Below are 13,383 nucleotides of genomic sequence, written 5' to 3'. Positions count from 1 at the left end.
AAAAAAAGAGCAACATAATAACAACTTCATGTAATGATCTGCTAGAGGGTGTGGGGGGCCACAGCCCCGTCCTCCAGGGCATGAAGCAGGTATGGAGGAGATCAAAACTCCAGACATCCAGAGGCCCTCATAACACAAGAGACCAAGGAAGACCAACAGAGGGGCAGCCGCGCCACTATCCCAGAAAGAGCTGAGGAGAGCCCCAGATGAGGGGTCACTCAGCAGCTGCGGAGCAGAAGCCAGGGGGGTTTGCAGTGATGTGCCCCTGAGCTCCGCCGGCAGCCAGCTGTGCCAGAGTGACCGAGCCCCAGGCCGAGAGGCCGAGGGCACCCCACCCCCGAAGTGGCCTGAGCGAGCCCCAGGCTCCAGGCCCCGACAAGCAGCCACGAAGGAGTGAGCCAGTGGGTACCCGGATGCCCATCCCCAGACACAAAGAACCACCAACGCACCGATGTCTGAGGGCGTCTGCCACTGGCAGGAGAAGTGGTGGGGGGAGATAGGCCTCCATACCTTGGAGGGCCTGAGATGTCCCTAGAGAGGTGGCGTCTGATACCCGACCTGACATATAGACACAGACAAACAGGCACACACAGATACAAACATCCATTCCCACCTTCATGCTCTCATATGCAATTACTCAACACTCACCCAACGTGGAGACAGACATAAATAGACACTGTACACACAATCACACTCCCCAAGCGTACTCAAAGCCCCAGGTTTATAGGTACCCTTGCCCCCGGAGGGGGAAACTGCACCCAGACCCAGGTGGTGTTACCCTTTTCCCTGGGGTGGAGAGAAGCAGACTGCCCCGGCTCAGCAGCAGCAGGGAGGCCCCACATTCCAGACCCCAGTCGGACGGCCAACTCCTCCTCCCAGCCCCCCCGCTCCAACAGGCTGCAGAGAACGGGTGTGTGTGAAGACTCCAAACCTCCCTCCGCCCGCTCATATGTAGTGTTGATGCATGTGTGTTCTAAGGTGCATTTAAAACCCAGGAGGGCATGGAGCTACCTGCCAGAGAGCAGCAGGTAAGCGCATAGCCCCTCCTGATAGCCCTCAATGTCTACATGCATTTAAAATTGAGAGGTGGGCAACGACGCCAGGGGTGAGGTTGTACACCCTGATGGTCTTTTGGATTCCGTGTAGCGTGCCCACTCCCAAGATCCTATATGTATGTGTTATGAGAGTGTGAGTAATGTGAATGTCTAAGTTGTGGGATAAAATTGAGGCACCGGCAGCCAGAAGGGGACAGAGGGGGGGATGCCTCCCCTGGCACTTACATCTTGTATTTAGTCATGTGTAAGGATTAATTTCGATACATATTTATGAATTGGTCAGTGCAATATAAGAAATTCGTGAATTATCACACACTGAATCATGGAATTTCCACCTTGAAGTGTCCTAAATTGTTCTGCAATGTCATAAAACTCATAACTCAGCGGCTGGAATCAAAATGTCTAGAATTTTTGCCTTACCTTTCATTCAGAGGTGCAGGTGGATGTAGCCGAATATTTAAAACAAAACAAGAAATAGCGGCTACTGCTGATAGATTTACTGGTCAAAGTGGACATTTAAACAGAGATGACAGTTTCCATTATCGGCATGACATGTATAATTTTGAAGTGATGAGTACAATTATCCACAACCCACAGGAACTATCACTCACCTACTGTTTTCCTATAAAATACAGTTCTGAGTAACCCCTTTATATTCTTTATATTTTCCTAGTAAAATGGGAAATATGTGTAAAGAAGCATGAAAATATATAAAATATAAATATTTTATAATTTTATAAATTATAAAATATATATAAGGCAGAACAGATTTGAAGGACAGTCCACAGCTCTTCTTTTGCTGCCTTTTGTTTTAGTATGCTTTAAATGTATTGGCAATATATTTGGGATAATTACCATTCTGAAAAATAAATCAATTGCCAATCAGATACTTCCCAGATGGTATTGTATGAATGGGACTGCGTTCATAATTCAATCAATGTTTGACAAGATCCCCAACACGACTGGCTAAAATGCAGCCACAAACTATGTATTGACAAAAACCTTCTGACTTTTAGTCTAGTTTGTGTGTAATCTGGCATACTTCAACCTTTTCTCCCTGTTTCCCTTTCTTAAGAATGGCTTCTTGACAGCCACCCTGAGTAGTTTCAAGGAAATGGGTGCAATGAATGCACTGAAAATGGAAAGAGAAAAAAAAGCAGCCAATGTCCATAGTTCTGCAGAAGGCCAGAAGAACTATAAACTATATTAACTATAAAATGATTAAAAAAAATCTGGCTCCTTAAAACCAAAATTTATAGAAATGAGGGCTTACTCAGGACTTTTTGCAAAGTACTGTAATTTCACAACGATCAGATCTATGAGAAGAATTTTATTCCCCATAAGGGAAAATAGCAAACTAATATAAAGACAAAAAAGTCCCAGGTGTCATGTATTTACACTGGCATTTCTTCTTTTGTCTGTTTTGAAGTGCACTTCTCATACCAGCATGATACAAGTGCAAACCTCCTAGAAGCAGATGCGTGGGAATAAAAAAAAGTCCCCTTTATGCACTTACAGAGCAGTTTATTAATTCATGATCTAAATCTTGTATCCTATCAAATACCAAAGGTACTCCACTGGACTGAGATCTGGTGACTGAAGGCCATTTGAGTCAAGTTAACTCACTGTCATGTTTAAGAAGCCATTTTGCAACATAGTGCTTTGTCCTACTGGAAGGCACCATCAAAAGATACACCAGCAGGTACACTGTCATCATAAAGGGATGGACATGGTTAGCAGAAACACTGAGGTAGGCTGTGGTGTTTAAATGGTGCCCAATTGGTACTAAGGGGCCCAATGTGTGCCAAGAAACTATTGCTCACAATATTACAATTGTTGATACAGGGCAGAATGGATCCATGCTTTCATTTTGTTGTTGCAAACATATTTTACAATACTTAGGCCAGGAAGAGGTGCAGAGAAGTGAAGCCTCTCAGTCATTGGTATCTCCAGCGTCTCTCTTTCCTTTTTCCTGATGTTGCTATCTCTCTGTAAAGCTACATTTACCATGGCCTCTGCTTGTCCACTACTACTATGTCCGGTTGGTTAAGCATCACTAGTTTGTCTATCTGTATCTGGAAGTCCCACAGGATCTTAGCTTGGTCATTCTCAACCACCCAAGGCATGTTCCGTGTTCCATTTTTACCTCCGGACTTCCAGGCCATACTGGGCACAGATGTTCCTGTCCTATACTATGCCAGCCACTTGGTTATGGCCTTCCATGTGTTTCCTGCCTGCTAGCATCTTGCAACAATACTGTTATGTGATGGTTTCTCTCAGAGGCATCTTTACACAGCCTGCACCTGAGGTCTTGCCTGGTGTGCTAGACCCCAGCCTCTATGGATCTTGTGCTCAGAGCTTGTTCCTGTGCTGTCATGATTAGTGCCTCTGGACTGTCTTTCAGTCCAGCCACTGGTAGGATTTCTGGATGTCAGTCTTTCTTCTATCTGCTGGTGGTACATACTGTGTAGAGGATTGTTCTTCCATGATCGTTCTTCCCCTTGCTTCTTATAAACAGGAGGAAAATGTATGTATGTGTTCATGGCACTGGACGGTGAGTAGTATTAGACTGACCTTCAATCGGTGATGGAAACACTGAGGTGGAGCGATGTTGGGGTGTATTTGCTTTATTTTGTACAGTATTATAATTCCTTTTTGCTTTTCTTTTTCCTGACTTTTCCTTTTTATATTGTTTACATGATTGAAATAAATTGAAAAATGAAAGGAACACAGCCTGCGTAACCATATGGATATTATGGCCATGATACCATGAGCATACCTGATCTCCGCTGATTTTGGAAGCTAAGCAAGGTTGTGCCTGGTTAGTACATCTTTGGGAGTTCACCTGGTAATAGCTCAAAAGGCCTGTGAGGCCTTCAGATGACTATTGGTGATAGTCATCTGAATGACAGAGACCAATCCTGAAATCCAGCTGTACGGAAATGTCAGAAATAAACAATACATTTTTCTAAAGTGGACCCAGGAACACTGTCTGTGCTATTCTCTCCAACAAGTAGTGCAACATTACTATCAACAACAGGAGAGTCAGTTAAGGCTCTTATTTCTGTGCTGGGTTATAAGCAGTGTTGGGACTAACGCGTTATTAAGTAACGCGTTACAGTAACTACGTTATTATTGTGGTAACGAGCACGGTAACTAGTTATTATGCCAAAATCAGGAACGCGTTACTCGTTACTGGGATTTAGATAGGCTCGTTACTCGTTACTTTGTGTGGTGGCTATCGCGGAGCTTCCACAGATTCAGTAACATTAGCAAGTGGTGGAGGCCAGCAGGTGGATGAGAGAAAGTGGAGGCAAGAGGAGAGACCCGAAGCGGCCGCCGGTCCGAGTGTCAGGTGAACTGAACTTCAGGTAAGAAGTTATGACCTGCAGTCTATCTGGGTCACATATAAACCAAGTTTAGGTTTAGTTTATTTTCGTTATGCTGACTTTTTCGTACTGCGTGCTAGCTAGCATGACGGAGTTTCTATACAGCCGGGTGGGTGCTATGTTACTGATGTTGAACTTTATTTTGTTCATAAGATTAATTATTAGAGTTGCCAACCGTGCCCTAAAAAACGGAATCGTCTCGTATTCAGAGAAAATATTATGCATTTCGTATTGAGGTGAAAAGGAACAGTTTGTCCCGGACTTCAGCTACAATGAAAAAGACACAAAGCTGGAGTTATTCTGTGTTTACGCTGTCAGCTGCCTCTTCTCTCATTCTCTCCCCCTCCCTCTCCTGTTTCTACTTCAATCATAAAACTGATCAATGATCAGCTGATCGGCTTTTCTCTCTTGTTTGTTTATTGCCCACTTTGCGCCAGAAAGAGGAAACCAGCGGATGTCGCGCTAAACAAGAGCAGCACGTTTAAGCTTGATCAGCTGTTGTTAGAATTTATTTAGTATTAATTTCTAGTATCAACTGATGTTTGCTGGAGCCACAGCTGTAAAGCTGCTGGTCATGATATCGGTTTGGTTATCTGGTGAGAGGGAAACATGCAGATGAAACCAGGAGATGTTCTTACTGAATCATCAGAGCTGAACAGGTGATGTAGAAACAGGTTTACCTTTTAGGTCACATGAATGAGTTGAAGTTATGAACTGTTTCTGAGAGACAAATAACACCAGGATCCTTTTCTAAGTAGCTGACAGCTGGTAACTGTGCAGGGGCGGATCTAGCAAAGTGTTGCCAGGGGGCCAGGTAGGGCATTAACAGAGAAAGGGGGGCACAAAGAAATACTTTTCATTCTTATTCTCATTTAAAATGTCTAGCTTTTAATAAATAATTATCTGAGTCTTACAACAAACGATTGATAGATTGATACATATATACCATCAAGACAGTGTACATCATTGTCACAACAGTGTTTGTTTTCATTCAAAGGCTTTATGATTTTTCCTATAATGGCAGGCCGGTCTCTAGTCAAAATGCCCGGGTCGATTTTTTTGTCCCAGTCCAGCTCTGTATGCAGCTCATCTGCAGTCTGGTGTTACCTACATCTTCCTATTCAGAAGGCAGAATTTCTGAGTTCTGAGTACAATCAAAAGCACCACGACTGCAGTTTTGTGTTGGATGTAAAAAGCGCACATGACGCTGTGACGTAGGCTAGAATCATGGCGGCAGTCGACAATGGTCCAGGCGTGGGATTTCTCTCGTGGAAGTATGCACATTATTTTTTCCTTTCTATTGGTAGGTGGTGTTAGGTTTGTATTGTTTATTGCCATTTATGCTTAGAAATATTTACTCATATATGCTTAGAAGTATATAATCATTTGTAGATTGAAAGAATGTCTCATCCTAGGAGGTCTGTAACAACTCTGTGTAGCATGAAGAGGGGAGTGCGTTCACTCCTCTTCAGAGTGTTCTGGCATAGATCATACACCTCCTAGGAGAGGTCGTATCTTCTCTTGCTGATATATGGTATAGCAAACATACGTATATCTGTTTGAGTCTAAGAGCCTTTTGTTCAGATGTACCGCTAGACTCCTGGCACCAGCTTTGGGGAGTCTTCCTGGGGTTACATCTTGACCCCATATACACACACACACACTCAGGGTATTCTTTGTTCACATGCATACCTATATAAGATGTCGTATGTTAATGAACCTATGCATATTCATGAAACCACAATAAAAGAGCAGTGTTACGGGAGAGCGGAAGAGAGCAACTGGGGTCAAGCGAAGGAACGGCGCCTGTCCAGTTCTCTCCCGTGCACGTGAAACATAAAGAACTTTGCCTACTTCGTGTCTTGCTTGCTGTGTGATTACATTGCCTTCAACGTTCCAGCGAATAGGTTCAAGCTACAAACCTATCATTAATTGGTCCTTCGACGCCGGATCCCTGGAGTCGGCATTCACCGAGGAGAGAACCCTGACGTCAGCGAGACGTGAGAATTTGTCATCGGGCCGGTGGATGAGCTGTCTGTTTTCTCTCCCCGACGAATGACGATCGGCGGGATCCGAGGCTGATATTACACACTAAGCAACACCGAGTAAGTTGAGAGAGCGACTATATAGCCGCACAACTGGGTTAGGGTCCCGAAAGAGAGGTTTTGGTAAAATCGCCCAAGGGCCCAAGCGTCCGGTGAGAGTCCGGTTTTGAAATCGCCCTGGGTTTGTGTCCCGAGCGTCCCTTCACTGGGTTTTGAGTCGCGCGACTGGGTAAGGGTCCCAGAAGAGTGTTGCTGTGTTTGTGTGAATGACTGCGGAGCAGGCGCGGTCTGTGACACGGTTGTTGTTGTTATCATGGGTTCCCGAGCAAGTAAGACTGCCTCACAGGGAGATGACACATTCGTGCAAGAATTCACTCCCGGCAGCGCGAGCCATTTATATTCTCATAATTGTCATGAGCGTAAACTGGTCGCGGAAGAGATTCAAATGTTGGAAGTTTTCAGAAAACACATTAGCCTTGATGAGCGTACAGAGAAGGCCAGCCCACATCAGCAGCAGTTAAGTTATGCTCTGGTGAATGGCTTTCACCCACCCATTGCTGATTTCATTAGGAAGCAAAATGTTAATCATAACTCTAACGGGTCCTTCACATGCATTAACTGCACCCGCTGTGCACAGGAAGGAATTAAAGACACACAGAAGAAGTCACAAAACTCTGCAGCCGCTGCTTCCCTAGCAGATAAAATCATTTTCCAGGGACAGACTGGAAGAGGGCTGAATAGGGGCAGGAATAAGAGAGGTGAAGGCCCGCGGGGATTTAGGTGGGAACGCGACAGAAGGAAGGAGAAATGCTATGCATGTAGAGAAAGGGGTCACTATGCTAGAGAGTGTCCTAAGCGCAAGCCTGAGTAACCCCACCTGTGATAAATGATTAGTACCCGTCAAAACTGCCAATACACACACATGTTTAGATTATTTTTTTATTTATTTATTTTTTAGCTTGCCCTGATCAACAACAGCCGTACTCCAGACCACAGATTTGATTGAGGTGGATAAGTGTTAAAAGTAATCTGCATTAAGCTTAAGGTTGCTCAAATTCAGTACAATGACATATGAGATGAAGTACAATAGGCAAATATTCTAACTAATGAAGTGCATAGAGGCACTTAACCTGTTTGTAAGACTGTCGTCTTATTATGAGCCATTGTTGAGATATAGAGCACACCTGTGAAAACAACTATTATGCTGAACCCTGTGTGAAACAGCTGAAAACTACATGATGGAGAAGCTGAGTTGAATATGAAAATGCAAGTCTTTGCCACTGTGGGCAAAGCACGCAACCACTGTGTGAGGTTGTGTTGCGGTCTCTTCTGAGCTGATGAGCAAGCTACACATTATCAGATCGGGAGCTGGCTGAGAACTCATCAAAGAAAGGGGAAGAGAACTATGATAACTCGAGTATGTAGCGTATCCGTGAGTTCAGCTTCTTCTTTCAGATGCGCAGCAGTTTTCCTGGATCTTGACTCGTGTGTAGAGTGTTCATAGCATCAGCATCATGTTTTTGTTTATTTGCTTTGTTGGGTTGAAAAATAATTAAATAAACTTGTGATCATACTTATGGATCACCATGGCACATATCATCAGCCATATGTTTTATTTATGCAGATGAAAAAAGTGAGTGTGAATGTGCCTGACGTCGCAGTGTGTGTGTGCGTTGTGTAAACGTAATTGTCTCCAATTGTGAGAGTGGTGATTCTGCAGGTCACCAGCTAGTGTAAAGAAAAAAAAAGAGTAAAACAGAGACAAAATCTATATTGTAGATGGAAAAATAATAGGAAACAGGTTTTGTGTTTATTAGCCAAGAACAACTACAATCTCATTTTCTGCTTTTAAGAAAGGAGAGATGTGTGTTGGTTAAGCAGTGATAATAATAATGAAAATGTCTTAGTTTTGTCACTTTCAGATGAAAAGCAGATCTGGATCAGTTTTCCCCATGCAGCAGTCGGAATAAAGTTATAGTTTAACATCATTGGAAACATTCAGGCCAAGGTTCTGGCTAACTTATTTACAGCACCATGTGTCCCTCATCCTCACAAGCGAGCTCTCACTCCTCCCTGAAGACAAGGAATGCAGTTCCAAAGAGCAATAACATGGCAGATAAAGAGACAGCAGCAAAGTCCTGAGCAAAGAGACCCAGCAAGCAGCAGCAGTGTGGACAAACAGCAGTGGAGAAGAAGAGCAAACCATCATCCTGACTGATTGGATGAATGACACTGTGTTTCCAACAAGCTGCAAAGTCACTGTGCTTGTGAAAAGAACGTTTGAGGAGAACTGAGGAGACTGTTGGGGTTTGACATTTGCCACTTTCGGAGTAAAATGGCAAGAAGAGACAGTGGAACACATGACAAAGCTGAAGGAGAACTGCCGGCTGTTGGACTGTTGAAGTGGGAGAGGACAACAGAGTGAGAGGAGGTAAGGACACAGAGGAAAGCTGTTGTTTAATGTGGGAAATCAAAATTTGGGTTAGCAAACCTGGGGAAAAGAAAACTGACTGCTTAAGTGGAAAATTGTGAAGGAATCTGAAACACTGCAAAAAGAAACATATACAAAATCACACACACAAGCAGAACATGCATTAACCCTACTAACACAAACACAAGAGAGCTCATGAAGATTAGACACCATCTTGAGTATGTGAGCCTGTTTATCATCTTGTCCAAGTCACCTCGTGTGATGCAAAGACCAGTGGACTCATAGCACATTAGTTGAAAATGATGATCAAATAATAGCAGAGAAGTGTGTAGGAAAGGCAGCTTTAAGAACATGCCCTGCTGGAGATGCAGCTCCACAGACATTGATTAAACCTGCCTAATAACACAAACACACATGCAATGAAAATCAGCTTGTTATCTCTCATCAGTGTTAAAATAGTGTAAATTTAACAGACGCTTGTTATCAAATGCTGAATTTATCCAATGCTGACAATTAACTAACTATGTTGCAGGACAACAGTTTAATTTTTGTGGGAAAAGAAAAGATTCTGGTTTGACCAACCAGTGATCAGAAAATAAATTTAGTTGTTAATATAGTAAATTGGGAGATGCTTTCTGCCTGATTGATGCAGCACAAAATATTTTACTGTATGAGGGAAAATTCTGTTTCTATGATAATATTTTGAACATGCATTTCTGTTGTCCTGTCAACTTAGTGGGTTAATAGCTGATATGCAAATTAGTTGATGGTTCTTAGATTAATGAAAGGTGACTGAATTCTAGTACGAGTGAATGGGATGTGATGGGGTTTGTTAGAGTGGAGACTCTAAAACACTGAGGTCCCTGTTGTGATGTGCGAGTGAGTCCTGCACCCAGATACAAAACTCTGAATACATGAGAACAAACTTCTTTTGCGAAATGCATGACAACATGTCACATGTTTTATGATGATGGGGAAAAGGAAAACTAAATAAAATTTGTGGCCTAAATGAGTAAAAAGTACAGTCCTGGGGATTAAAATTCATAGCTAATGAGACATGAGGCTTATGTTGTGTGTTGTGTGGCTGATGGTTGGTTTTGAATTAATCTAGCTGATGATTTTTCTTTTGTTGTGAAGTTGAGCCTGCCAATTAGTATGATGGTATGATAAATCATGCTAATAGTATGATTTACCCTCCTGAGATGAGGAGCGTGTGTCATGACTTAACGAGGCCTTTTTATTTTGATACTTTCACAGTGCACTGAAGGTTTTATTGATAATCTCTGTTTGAGCAGATCTGCACGATTAGAACGGAAGCGCTATACGACACGTCGTCAAGAAAATTGTTGCAAGTGAGTTTCTCCACATTAAAATGGGCTCTGGAGAAAGTCACTTATATGGGACAATTAGAGAATAGGTCCCTACCCAAAAAAGGATTAAGCGAGATAATCCAATATAAAGTTCTTCTTTTCTTTTTGAAATGACGTCATTTTGCTGAGAAGTGGAAATGAAAATGCGACGGTAATTCCCACTGTCAGCAAAGAAAGAATGAATGAATGTATGAATGAATGAGTGAGAGAAAATAAAACTGACTGACTGGTAAAAGCGGACAGAAGCTGACAGACTGACTGACATCACTGTGCGAAGTTAACCCCCACCTGACAAAGGTGCAGATGAATCTATGTGTGTTTCTTTTTACAGGAGCGGAAAGATGACAACAACATTCGAGGTTGTGTGATGATTTAACCTTTTAAATGTCACTTTCTGTGTCTGCGCATCTACCAGGGGTGTTATTCACTACCTTGTGTTGCTCACGGAGGTGACTGTGAGAAAGGGTGTATACACCTGCGCAGCGCTAACATTTCTACAGCATTACAGTCTTCATGTGATTTATACCAGGATAGCTGGTTGATGTTTTCTACTACAGGATTTCTGGGTTTACGTGTGAAGAAGACTGTGCTTACAGGTTATGAGTTGGTGATGCTGTTACACTGTGTTGTTGGGGAAATGTTAAAGGTTACTTTGATGATGTGAATAACATGTAAACCATTCCCTGTGTTGAAACTAGTGCCACTTCTGTCCACAGCTATGGTCTTTATGGTCTTTTTATAGCACCTCTGGAACCTGTCAATTTGTGCCTGACCTCCAGGATTGTCGATGTGTGTTGCTAATGTTTGTTTTTCTAAGAGTGCATGTAGAGGATTCAGCAGAGACGGACAAGTAACATGAGAAAGCAACTAAGAGATGCAGTGTTTAAGGAATAGTTTAATATGGGGCTCATTAGCTGGCCACTACTGAGCTCCTAGTGTTAAATACATGGAGTGACTTTGCTTAAGGGAAGTCACCGATTACATTAATGTTAACTGAGTACATGGGATGATCCATGTCTGAGGCAAATTATGCCAATAATTGTAGTTTACTGATTTGAGAAAACCTGCACATGATACTTGTCCTGTTGATGCTTTATTACTCTTATGATACAATTGTTTACCAGTGTGAAGGTTGATTTCACTTCCGGATCTTGTTTTCCAGGCCATGATGGTGTGTATGATGGCTCCAGGCAGAGCCAGATGTTGAGCACACTTACTGTGCAAAACACACTAACATCTTTTATTGCAGGGTTACAGAGCTACTCCAGAGGGGGGAGACACCCTGATGTTGCCTGGGACATGATCTAGCTAACCTTTTTCTTTCAGACAGAAATCTGGGTTTGATGAGTTGACTCATGGGAGTGTCCATGCATCAAGAGGAGGGGTCCAGAATTACAGAGTTACATGAAACTATGTTTTCTATGTTTTCTAAACTATGTTTTTATGATTTTTGTGTGATTAACAGTTAGTCAGCGGGTATTAAACCTATGCAAGTGGTGCATCTGTGTTCAGATGAGACTTTGATGGTCCATAAAAGAAGCTCACTGAACTAAAGAATGTGGTTTGATGATGCTTTACATGCTCTCCAAATAGAAGTTTTTCCTCCTAGCAAGGAAATACAGGTGCAGCAGTCAGAGTATTGCTGAAAGGAATCTCCTGAGAAATCTTCAGAGGCCCAGTGAGAAGCAAGAACCATTCCAGGCATAACTGCGCCCAGGCAGTGGTTGAGGTCAAAGGTCGAGCTGTTTGGGGCCCATTGGGAGATCAGATTCCACAACCACAGCAAGGACCACGAAGCTGCGTTGGAATGAGAGCTGTGCCAAGGGGGCTTTCCAGAGGCCAACAGAGGAGATCGTGGACGACAGACGGGCACCTGAAGGATGAGGGGAGCATGCCAAGCTCCACCGACAGAGCAGGGGGAGTTCAAGGATGGCATCATGATTCTGTGAGAAGCACAGGAACCAGAAGCTATGGTGGTGATGACAGCAGTTTCCTATGAACATCACCTAATGCTGTGTCACTGTACTATGCACACGATGGCACTCTGAAGACTGCTGGAATCATAACAGCAGTAAGATAACGGGATCCAGCACCCTTTCCACAGAGGGTTTTCCTGCAGAGGATGGACAATGGAGGAGTCATATGTATCCCCCACAGGACAGAGGCCTGAAGTGAGGTGATGGGGGTTGGCAGAGAGGCCATAAAACTAGAGTGCTGAAGAGGTCTGCAGCTTTCACGATAGCTGAGACCCATGTTAACAAACAATAAACTCAACTGGTATGTTTGAATGTCTATTCTACATACATTTGGACTCTGGTCCTATGAACAGTGATGGAAACAACTGGAAGAGACATTTATGACGCCCTGCAGAACTTAAACCACCCTGTAGAGAGACGTGTGATTTACATGTCTTGCAGAGGAGCACCACCAAGCTGGAGTGATCTTGAAAATGTTAATTTCTCTTTTGACCATTAACGATTCATTTGTTTGCTCGTAGGATGCAGTTTACCATTGAATGAGATTAATGAGAACTTGGATAACTGCTAATATATTTGTCAGACTGTGTACGTTTACATATGCTGAGTATGAAAATGGTTGCATTGACACTGTCAGACATGACGTGATCATAACTGGGGACTTTTCTAGCATAATTGTCAAAAGGGGGGAAATGTTAGGTTTGTATTGTTTATTGCCATTTATGCTTAGAAATATTTACTCATATATGCTTAGAAGTATATAATCATTTGTAGATTGAAAGAATGTCTCATCCTAGGAGGTCTGTAACAACTCTGTGTAGCATGAAGAGGGGAGTGCGTTCACTCCTCTTCAGAGTGTTCTGGCATAGATCATACACCTCCTAGGAGAGGTCGTATCTTCTCTTGCTGATATATGGTATAGCAAACATACGTATATCTGTTTGAGTCTAAGAGCCTTTTGTTCAGATGTACCGCTAGACTCCTGGCACCAGCTTTGGGGAGTCTTCCTGGGGTTACATCTTGACCCCATATACACACACACACACTCAGGGTATTCTTTGTTCACATGCATACCTATATAAGATGTCGTATGTTAATGAACCTATGCATATTCATG

Source organism: Oreochromis aureus, linkage group 7 (assembly GCF_013358895.1).
Source record: "Oreochromis aureus strain Israel breed Guangdong linkage group 7, ZZ_aureus, whole genome shotgun sequence".
Classification (NCBI taxonomy): Eukaryota; Metazoa; Chordata; class Actinopteri; order Cichliformes; family Cichlidae; genus Oreochromis; species Oreochromis aureus.
Note: the sequence above shows the minus strand (reverse complement) of the source record.